This window comes from Canis lupus, chromosome 16, assembly GCF_003254725.2.
Source record: "Canis lupus dingo isolate Sandy chromosome 16, ASM325472v2, whole genome shotgun sequence".
Classification (NCBI taxonomy): domain Eukaryota; kingdom Metazoa; phylum Chordata; class Mammalia; order Carnivora; family Canidae; genus Canis; species Canis lupus.
The window spans coordinates 15,318,901-15,330,675 of NC_064258.1; the positions used below are offsets into that span (position 1 = coordinate 15,318,901).

At 48.5% G+C, this 11,775-nt stretch overlaps 1 long non-coding RNA gene across 1 annotated transcript; it reads left to right on the top strand.

The window, feature by feature from the left end:
- The first annotated feature begins 722 nt into the window (after positions 1 to 722).
- LOC112664270 (uncharacterized) lies at positions 723 to 9,868 on the top strand. Its single transcript, XR_003139605.3, has 3 exons — positions 723 to 1,137; positions 1,334 to 1,571; positions 8,728 to 9,868. It is a non-coding gene; the product is annotated as an uncharacterized LOC112664270 (long non-coding RNA).
- Positions 9,869 to 11,775: the final 1,907 nt, after the last annotated feature.

Genomic DNA, 11,775 nt, shown 5'->3' on the forward strand with positions numbered 1-11,775 from the left:
TCAGTTGTCCTCCCTCCTCACACGCCAGTTCACCGTTTATTAATGGAAGATACGAAACCTAACCAGAACCAGAAGATGAAAAGAGTATTTTTTTAAAATTGGGGAGCATAATTCATTTCCCTCTGTGTCATTTAAAAATACTTATCTTCCTATGGTTCCTATGGAGAGGGATTTTTAATTTTTTATTATGGAAAACCTCAAATATATACAAAAGCAGGGACACCCATCATTCCATGTAGTGGTCAGGGGTCTCCACAGAGACAGAGAAACAGAAGCAATGGGGTGGGGGGTGTGGAGGTAGAGAGAGAGAGAGGTTTATTATCAGGAATTGGTTCACGTGATGTGGGAGGCTGAGATAACCGTGATTGCCCATCTGCAAACTACAGACACAGGAAGGCTGGTGATGGGGTTCTAGTCCAAGCCCACAGGCAAGGAAGTGAGGCCTTTGTAGAACTAGAGAGCTGCTGATGTAAGTTCTAGTTTGGGGCAGGAGAAGTCAGTGTTCCAGCTTAAATAGGGAGAGGATGACTTGCCCTGCCTCTGCCTCTTTGTTCTATTCAGGCCCCCAATGGATCGCATGATGCTCATGGGCCCTGGGGTGGGGGTGGGGGGGTTGGCTTCACTTGGGTTTGACTGATCCAAATGCTAATGTCATCTGGAAATACATCACAAGCACACCCCAAAATAATGCTTATCTAAATATCTATGTCCCTTGTGACCCAGTCAGTTGACATAAAACTGGCCATCGTATTCAGCTTTAACAATTTTCAACATGGCCAAGCTCTTTAGAGATGGAGGCTTGATAGGAGTCTAAGAAGATGTCACTGGAAGAACTGTATTCTTCCTTTGTATAGGGATGCTCTTGTGTCTGCTTGTTTCTCTATTTGTGAAGTCAGGATTAACTGGTGTGTTGAGGTGTTGTTAACTTTGTCAATTTCCCCAGCAAACATTTATCTCATGGTTTTATTTTATTTTTTAAAGTTTTTATTTATTTATTCATGAGAGACACACAGAGAGAAGCAGAGACACAGGCAGAGGGAGAAGCAGGCTCCCTGTGGGGAGCCCTACAGGACTCGATCCTAAGACCCAGGATCATGCCCTGAGAGGAAGGCAGATGCTCAACGCTGAGCCACCCAGGTACCCCTATCTCATGGTTTTAGCATCTATATCATTAGGAGCTGCGAGTGATTTTATTCCAATTCTCTACCTCTTAGCTCAAATTCTTCTGTAAGGAAAGGTATCTTTTATCAGCTATTTGGTTCTGTTGGAACATATTTAATACAAAGGTATAGAACAAATGCTTGATTATTTCCTTTTCCTTATGAATTTTCAGAATAACGAATCCATGCCTTAGCAACCTCCAGATTTGACCAGTGAGAGCTGGGCAGCGCCAGGGCTCAGGCCTTAGGGAAGGAAGCCCCACAGGAGCTGCTTGCCTGGAAGAGGCCGGAGCAGACCTGGCTGAGGAGTGGACCTTGGTGCAGATTGTCCACACTGGGGATCCTGGCAAAACACAGCAGAAACAGGGAGGACATTCCAAGAGACCCCTGCTGGATTCACCGCCGATGTTGGTGGGTGAGACCTCATATAATTTATTTTTAAGTTGTAAATTTTATTTTAAAAAGATAAATACTGAACTCGCAGAATTCACTTGATTCAATGTTCAAAAAGTATGCAGCTGGGGACAGCCTGGGTGGCTCGGCGGTTTAGGGCCGCCTTCAGTCCAGGGCGGGATTCAGACCCGGGATTGGGTCCCACGTTGGGCTCCCTGCATGGAGCCTGCTTCTCCCTCTGTTTGTGTCTCTGCCTCTCTCTCTGTGTCTCTCATGGATAAATAAATAAAGTCTTAAAAAAAAAAAAAGTATGCAGTTGGAAGCAATTGTCCCCCAGGAAGCGAGTGGATAAATAAACTGTGGTACATCCACACAATGGGATTATTACTCAGTCCCAAAAAGAAATGAGCTCACAGGCCAGGAAAAGATGTGGAGAAAGCTTACATGCCTGTTACTAAGTGAAGATGCCAGTCTGAAAAAGCTGCAAACTGAATGGCTTCCCAAAAAAAGCAAAACTATGGAGTGGGTAAAAAGTTCAGTGGTCCCAGAGGATCTGGGGGTGAGGAGAGATCAGCAGGGAGAGGGGACTTTTAGGGGGTGAAAGTACACTGCATGGTACTGTAACCATGGATGTGTGTCATCGTATGTTTGTCCAAACCCATGGGTGATTATGACGTGTCACCATATGGGCATCACTGTCACAGACACGGGGTGCTGGTGGGGGATGTGGATGGTGGGGGTTTCTGGGGGAGGAGCAGAATGCAGGGGTATGTGGGAAATTCCTGTACCTTCTTCTCAATTTTGCTATGAACCTAAAACTAGAAATAGATATATTAAAAAATAGATATATTTTATAATTTAAAGATTTTATTTATTTATTTGAGAGAGACAGAGACAGAGAATGAGCCAGGTAGAGGGACAGAGGGAGGGGGAGAAGCAGACATCCAAGGAGCAGAGAGCCCCACCGTGGAGGGCTCCATCCTAGGACCCTGAGGTCATGACCCGAGCTGAAGGCAGTGGCTTAACCAACTGAGCCCCCCAGGAGCCCCCTCCAGAAATACAAAAGGATAAATAAATAGATTGAAAGAATAAAATGTGAAAAATGTAGGCAGTCAAGATTCTCCTGCTTACTCATCTGACAACCTCCCTCTTCTGGTGCTTGGAGGAAAGCCAGACTAACAGTTTCTTTCACGATCTTCCATAGTCTGTACCCGTGAGTAATTAGCACATAGGCTCTCTCAGACTTTATTAACACAAATGGTAGCATAACCTACACACACTTGCTTTTTCAGGTAATTTAATATAAATAATGGCATTTACTTGCCCGCAACCATTTCTCTCTATAAGAAGAGAACTCTCCACCCCCAGTCCTTGGAGAAAGGCAATCCTGGAGCCCAAGACCCAAAGTCTCTGCACACATGTCAGGCTGTGAGCTAGACAACATCAGGCTAGAAGGAATTTTGGGATAATCATAGAGAGCTTCTGGACTTGAACCAGGGACCTTGCAATCCAGAGGCAAGTGCTCTACCCCTGGGCTATGCTCCCTGCCTGGGCTAACAGACCTGCTCAGGACTTCTCACTTTGGTAGCTATACCCAAGCCGCCTGGGAGAACTAGACTTAATGTTCATTGAACACTTCTAATGTACTAAACTATTCTAAGAGCTCTCTCTCTCTATATATATATATGTGTGTGTGTGTAACATACACACATATATATGTTATTTATTTATTTTTTAAAGATTCATTTATTTATGATAGACATAGAGAGAGAGAGAGGCAGAGACACAGGAGGAGGGAGAAGCAGGCTCCATGCCAGGAGCCTGACATGGGACTCCAGGATCACGCCCTGGGCCAAAGGCAGGCACTAAACTGCTGAGCCACCCAGGCATCCCTATATATGTAATTTAAAAACCATTTGTGGCAGTACTATCCTCACCACCAGTATCACCATCCTCATGGAGAATGACAGTGACACAGGGGATTAAGCAACTTGTCCCAAATTCCAGAGTAAGTGATAGAATAAGAGTTAGCCACCACTGTACTCATGCTCCTACATCATACTCATTTGAAGAGCTTTGTATTATAAATATTTTTGTGAAAATATTTGTCTTATGAATATCGTGTGGAAGAAATGTACTTTGAATGGAAGCAAAGAGTCAATACCTATGAAAATCTTGTGACTAAAATACTTACATATTGCAATACAAAAAGATTAGCACAAAGAATACTCTTTAATTAGCATAGTTTGCTTCAAGCTTACCAGTGACCTCAGCAGTTGTATCAAAGCATTTTCATTGGGTTTTCCTACCCCCTCCCAGAGCCATTTTCATTGGGTTTTCCTACCCTCTCCCAGAGCCACCTGCCTACTGCAATCTCTTTTCTGTAATTGGTGGAGCAGCCCACCACACTCTGGGGAGCAAGAGGAGCCTCTTTGTACCCTGACCAGCACACCCATACCCACAGCCACCTGTCCCCTAGAAACTGCAAGAAGACAAGGAAGCCTCCCACGCTCAGGAGGCTGCCTATCATCTACAGGTGGCTGGTCTGGATTGACAGGTGCTTTAGGAGGAAACTGAATACCAGATTTCAAAGAGTCCAAAAGTTCCACAAAACATATAGTATCAAATTTATAATGTTTATAAATGTTTATATTGATTACATGTTTATAAATGTTAATACTGATTACATGTTGAAATTATAGCGTTTTTGATATCTTGCATTAAAATACGGAAATCAGGGATCCCTGGGTGGCGCAGCGGTTTGGCACCTGCCTTTGGCCCAGGGCGTGATCCTGGAGACCTGGGATCGAATCCCACATCGGGCTCCCGGTGCATGGAGCCTGCTTCTCCTTCTGCCTGTGTCTCTGCCTCTCTCTCTCTCTCTCTCTGTGACTATCATAAATAAAAATTTTTAAAAATAAAATAAAATATGGAAATCAGTTTCACTAATTTCTTTTTACTTTATTTATAAATTTTTATTTGCTTTTAAATTTATTTTCATTTAAAAATTATTTTTATCTTAAATTTATTTTATTTGTAAAGATTTTATTTTACTTATATATTTTATTTATATTTTTAAAATTATATATTTTTATTTATTATATTTTTAAAATGTATGTTTTATTTATATTTTTAAAATTTGAAAATTAAAAGTTTTCCAACTTTTGTTGAAATATAATCGATATAACACTGTGTTAGTTTAGGGTGTATGATATAATAATTAAATATTTGTCTATACTGTGAAATGAGCACCACAATAAGTCTAGTTAACATCCAGCTCCTGTAACTATCCATCCATCAACTATAACATCCATCACCCATAAAAATATATAGCTATATAGTTATATACACTTTTTCCTTGTGATGAGAACTTTTAAGATCTATTCTCTTAGGGATGCCTGGATGGCTCAGTTGGTTGGGCTCCCAACTCTAGATTTCATCTCAGGTCATGATCTGGGGTGGTGGCTGGAGACCCTCCTCCAGCCCCTGGAGTGCAGAGTCGGCTTGGGATTCTCTCTCTCTCTTCCTCTGCCCCTCCCCCCCTTGTAGGCTTTCTGTAAATGAATGAATGAATGAATAAGTAAATAAATAAATAAATAAATAAATAAATAAATAAATAAATAGAATCTTTGAGGAAAAGAAAGTCTACTCTCTACAGCCACCACGCTCTACCTTACACCCCAGGACCGACTTATAGCTGAAGTGTGTACCTGTTGACTCTCTTCAGCCATTCGAGCTCTGTTTTATTTCACGTGGCTACTGGCAAATATAAACTTAGGTATATAGCTCATAGTCTACTTCTGGGCTGGACCTCATGGGTGGGGGCAGGACAGGGCAGAATGGACCAGGGTGGTGCTTTCTGACCTGCTTTGCAGCCAGAATGTGGGCTAAAACATGCAGCCCTTATAGGGAACATCTGGACTTGAACCAGGGACCTCTAGATCTGCAGTCAAGTGCTCTGACCCTGAGCTATGTCCCAGGTACACTTGTTTTGTGTCTCTCACACAGTCTTCTTCCCACACAACCAACCCGGGCCTGCCAGCCTCTGTGGCCTCCGTGCCTCCAGCTTCCTTCTGAACTGGCCTTTCTGCTCTGAACGCCAGCTGGCTCCCTTACCTGAGCTGGGTGGATCGCTGGGTCTGGCGCCCACAGGCAGAGGCAGCAGAGGTGCGGGGACCCTCTCCTTGCCTAGACGTGGAGACCCAGCCCCCCGGAGCCCCTTGCCTCGCTCAGCACACTGGCTCTGGAGCACGCGCCACCTGGTTTTCCGTCCAGCAGCTGCTCTCATCTGCCCCCTGGGGCCCATTTTCCCCTCCACCTTCCTCCTCCTCCTCTTCCCCCTGTTCCTCACCCAGGGCCCTCGCTCCACTCTCCTCTCCTGGCCTGCGCTGTACCTGCGAGACCAGGCCCAGGGAATGAAACAGTAGGTGCCCTAAGCCATGAGAATTGTGACGACAGGAGCTATGTTGCAGGGCTTGTCCTGGGAGATCTGAGGACGTTTACTCAAACACACAGCTGTAAACAGCCTAAAGACAGAACACCCGAATGCCAGACATGGGGAACCGCCAGGGGAGATCGACCAGTGTAGGAGAATAATCACAAGGGTTTATCAGCAGTCATTCCACTGGTGACAACCCCAAACCATGGGGCTATGATCGATCGTTAAGCCCATTTTACAGATGAGGAAACTGAGGTACCCAGATCTTACATAAGTAGTCTAACCTGCAATGATTAGAAAGTGGGGTCACAAACCCACGCAGTCTGGCTTGCCCACACAACAAACCACTGGGTTTTACTGCCTGATAGTACAGGGGTCATAGATGCTCAGAAAGAAAAAGCTGTTTATGTAAATTATAAACTGGGACAATTCAGTTGGCTGTTTCTGAAAAAGTATTCAAGTAGCAACTAAACTTCTTCAAATTTTTTTTATTTTTATTTTTTAAGATTTTATTTATTTATTCATGAGATAGAAAGAAAGGCAGAGACACAGGCAGAGGGAGAAGCAGGCTCCCTGTGGGGAGCCCGATGTGGGACTCAATCCTGAGACCCCAGGATCAGGACCTGAGCCAAAGGCAGGCACTCAAACCGCTGAACAACCCAGGTGCCCCTGAACTTCTCCTTGTGCATCAAAACAAAGTCCAAGTGGATTAAAGCATTGTGTATAAATAAATAAAAGTAAGTGGGTGCCTGGGTGGCTCAGGTCATGACTGGGGGCGGGGGGGGAGTCTTGGGATAGAGCCTCACATGGGACTCAGCATCTGCTTCCCCTCTCCCTCTACTCCCCTAACCTCCTCAACCGCGTTCACTGTGGTGTGCTTGTTCTCTCTTTCTCTTTCAAATCAATCATTCGATCTTAAATAAATAAAAGTAAAAGAATATAAATGAATATCTAACTGATTTTGGAACAGCAAGGAAAGCATTCCAGTGAAAGAAATCGCAATAGAATATAGCAATAGATTTGGCTAGAAAAGCATTAAAAGTTAGAAATGTGAACAAAATAAAAAGGTTAACAGCAACTTGGGAAAATATTCTCATAATTTATGATAGACACCATATTACAAATTAATATCCTCTACATGTAAAGAGCCCACAGATTATGACAAAGGCCATCAAGGATGTGTTCAATCTCAGTAAATCAGAATAAATCTTGGTTAAACCAAAGAAATACAAATTGAAACATTATAATATTTTTCAGCTATCAAATTAGAAAAAATTTTCTGCAATAAAATGTATTACTTTCAAAATCAGAAAAACCAATATTTTAAAAAAGATTTTATTTATTTGAGAGACAGAATGAGCAGTGGGGAGGGGCAGAGAGAGAGAGAGAAGCAGACTCCTCACTGAGCAAGAAGCCCAATGTGGGGTTGGATCCCACCTGGAGATCACCACCTGAGCCCAAGACACTTAACTGACTGAGCCATCCAGGCACCCCCAAACCAATAAATAATATAAATTTTAAGAATATTCCTTTCTAGAGGGACCTGGGTGGCTCGATTGGCCTCCGACTCTTGATTTTAGCTGAGGTCATAATCTCAGGGTTGTGGAATTGAGCCCCGCGTTGGGCTCTGTGCTTAGCATGGAGTCTGCTTGTCCCCTTCCCTCTGCTGCTCCCCCAACCGCCCCCCAAATAAGTACATAAATAAAATCTTATTTTATTTTAAAGATTTATTTATTTATGAGAGAGAGAGAGAGAAAGAGAGAGAGAGGCAGAGACACAGGAGGAGGGAGAAGCAGACTCCATGCCGGGAGCCTGACACGGGACTCGATCCTGGGACTCCAGGATCGCGCCCTGGGCCAAAGGCAGGCGCTAAGCCGTTGAGCCACCCAGGGATCCCCAAAATCTTTTTTTAAAAAAAGAATATTCCCTTCTAGGGGCACTTGGTTGCTCAGCTGGTTAAATGTCCAACTCCTGATTTCAGCTGAGGTCATGATCTCAGGGTGCTGGGGTCGAGCCCTGGGTCGGGCTCTGTGCTTGGGTAGGAGCCTGCTTAGGACTCTCTCCCTCTTGCTCCTTACCCCTGCCCCCCATCCCCGCTTCTGCATGATCTCTCTCTCTCTCTCAAAAAAAAAATTATTTCCTTCTAGTAATTACAAGACCATTTCTTATTGACATAACTAATAAGTAATTGCTTTAAGATCAAAAGAATCAATGGAATACTCATTTGGGAAATTTGCATTATAAATTTACATATAATTCATTTAAGCTTTTTTAGGAATAGGTTCTTCCATTTTAAAGAGGAGGACACAGCTTCAGAAAGTTTCCAAGAGACTCAATTTCAAGGCCTCCCTGTCCAAGTCCATGGCTAGTTCCACAGTACCACACTGCTTCCATCTATTTGTGGTAAAGGTTGGGCAACTGGAAGAACATGAGGGTGGACTCACTGGGGGTCTGGGAGACTTACCACCTCATCCTCCATCTCGCCCTCCTCCGTGGTTAGGCTGTGTGTCCATCTAAGATATGTGTATGTGGAGTGTTTGCTGCGTCAGAGGCACTGCTCATACCTCTCTTTTCCCATTTAATTCTTCCAAGGACCCTTCAGGGTGGGTACAGTTATTATCTCCTGTGAGTAGCCAAGATTACCCCCGTTCTGGAGATGAAAAAGCAGAAACTAGGGGGGTTTAAGGAACTTTCAATCCTTTAATGAATACTTAGTAAGCGCCCACTCTGTTCCAGGTTCCAGGCTAGCACCGGGGCTCAACAGTGAACAAGGCAAATATGGTCCCTGCCCTGGAGGAACATGGGTCCTGAGAGGTGTGGGGTGACAGACAAGAACACAGACAAAGGAACGGATCGTGGCAGATATGGAAGACACCACAGGAACACGAAGCGGGGTGATGTGATAGAAGATGATGGGAGACAAAAGGTTGTCAGGTGACAATTTGAGCCAAGGTGCGAATAAGCCAGAGGGTAAACGGTGGATGCTGAGCACTCGGGGCTGCGGGTACAACACCCACCCACAGGGACTAGCTGGGCAGCAGGCAGCGGTGTGAACAGTGCCAGTGTGGCTGCAGCTCAGGGACGGGGAACACAGACAGGGGTCCAAGGAGAGGTCAGCGAGGTGGGGCAGGTCAGATGGTGGGTTTGTTTCCCTGGGCCACCTGGGGCAAGGTGGGCCTGCACTGAATGCGGTTTGTCTCGGTGCACAGGAGCCACTGTGCCCCTCACCGGCTCTCTGCAGTGACTCAACACAGGGCCTGCCGCCTCTGGCCTGCTGTTGGAATAGGCTTCCCTGGGTCAATCCATGAATTTCAGTTTGTTATTGTTCTGTCCACCTGGGTCCTGTTCTCTCGGAGGTGATTTTCCAGTGGAGGAGCCACAGACGTCCCCAGGAGACACACTGTCACCCAGGTGACCATGAGGATTGCCATGAGCCCATAAATGGGTCAGGGTGACCCTAGTTTGTGGAGGGGCTCCGAAGGGCTTCTCTGAGGCAGTGATACCCCCATAACACTGTGTGGGAGAAAGGGAAGTTAGGCGGAATGGGTGATCCAGGAGGAGCCTGGCTCAGGTGGAGGTCTGAGCCAAAGAGTGGAGAGAAGGCCAGGATGCCTGCCTGAGTCAGGGGAGACCACCTCCTGTGGGGTGAGTAGCGTCCCCGCAAAGTCATGTCCTTCCAGGGACCTCCGGATGTTGCATTATTTAGAAATACGGTCATTGGGCAGCCGGAGTGGCTAAGCAGTTTAACTCCACCTTCAGCCCAGGATGTGATCCTGGAGACCGGGATGGAGTCCCACATCGGGCTCCCTGCGTGGAGCCTGCTTCTCCCTCTGCCTGTGACTGCCTCTCTCTGTCTCTCATGGATAAATAAAACTCTTTAAACATAAAATAAATAAAATCTTAAAAAAAAAGAAATACAGTCACTGCATATATAATTAGTTAAATTGAGAGGCGATCATACCGGATTAGGGTGGGTCCTTAATCTAATCCGACTATAAAAAAGAGTGACACGGAGAGAACACGAAGACACACACACACACACAACCATGCAGGATGCCACGTGATCCCAGAGGCAGGCATTGGAGCAAAGCGTCTATAAGCCAGGGGATGCCAAGGAACGCTGGCAACCCCCAGAAGCTAGAAGTGAGGAACAGATTCCCCTTCAACTTCTGTTGTGTAAAGCCACCCAGTTTGTGGTACTTTGTTATGGCAGTTCTAGGAAGCTGATACGCAGCCCCAGATAGGGCGGCAGAGTAGGCAGGGCCTCGTGGGCCCTGTCAGAATTCTGGATTTTACCCCAAGAGCAATGGGGAACCACTGCTCTTAGGGTGCAAAGGCAGGCCATGGGCAAATCTGCATTTTCAGAGATTCCCTCCAGCTGCTCAAAGCATTGGGAGTCGGGCCCCCCAAGGACTCAGTCACGGCTCCAGAGCCTTGCCTGGTTACGCGGAACCACACAGGCTGTTCCTCCGACGCCAGGCGGTTGTGAACCTCCCTCCCCTCCCCGCAGGAGCCGGCCTCGCCCTGCCCAGCCCCGCCTGCAGGTGCCCGCCTGCAGGTGCCCGATCTACTTCCCGCAGATAAGAGCAGAAACTGGTGGGCATTCTGGAAAAAAGGTTTGGCAATATGCATCGAAAGTCTTAAAAAAAAAAAAAAAAAAAGTCCCTCGCCTTCGATAGGGCAATTCCACCTCTTGGAAATAACTAGACAAATACTTGAAAACGTATGAAAGGACAAACAAAAAGTCCAGCCCACGGTCAGGGCGCTTCTCCAGGTCCACCGCGGCGCGGTGCACACACGCTGCAGCAGCGACTGGAGCTCGCGGATAGCGGCCAAGGGGATGCGGCCCGCGGCAGGGTCGCTGCGGCCTGCGGCTCGGGGGCCTGCGGCTCGGCCCCGGCCCTCCCCCGCGGCCCCCCGCGCCTCGCTTCCCGCTCTCCCCGCAGCAGCTGCAGGCCTCGGGGGAGCTGGGCCCGTGTTTGCGCCGCCGCCGCGCGCCGAACCCCGAGGCCGCCCCTTTGTGTTCGCGCCCGCCCGGATCTGCACAAAGAAAGGGCCCCACGAAGCTCGGGGCTCGGGGCCGGGCGGGCGGGGAGACGAGCGCGCGAGCCAGGGCTGGGCCCCGGGGGCACGGGCCGCGGCAGGGGCGCCCGGCAGGCAGGGTCCCCGCGCTTCTGGGGCGGGCCGCCCGCGCCACCACCGAGAGGCCCGCCTTCCTAGAGCGGCCGCGGGCGGCCAGGTGCGCGCGGCGGCCTCCAGGCCCCAGGCTCCAGCCGGCAGGGGGCAGCACGGCCGCGGCCGCCCCACGTGGCGGGGGCGCGGGCGGCGAGGCCGAGGGCCCGGGCCGGCCTCGGGGGACGCTGGGCGGGCGGCCGCTCCGGCCGAGCAATTTTAAAAATTCAAGTCATTAAAGATTAAGGGTACAAAACGCACATACATTGATTTAAAGGAAACCCGTAGACATAACGTTGTGAGGTCAAAAAGTGTAGGCTTCCCGGCTGCTCCATCAGCTCGCCGCGCGGCTGGCAGCGCCGGGCCCGGTTTCCCAGGCGCGCGCTCGGGGCCCGGCCTGCTGGGGTCCGGGAGGGCTCGGGCGGGAAGGGCGGGAGCCGAGGCCGGCGCGGGGGCTGGGCGGGCGGCGGGGCCCGGGGCCGGGCCGCGCGGTGGCCGAGCCTGCGGCCGCGGACAACAGGCCGGCATCGCAGAGCCCGCCGGGTCCAAGCCGGGGCGCCTCGGGGGCGCCGCGGGCCGCTGCAGACGGACGGACGACCGGGTCGGCTCGCA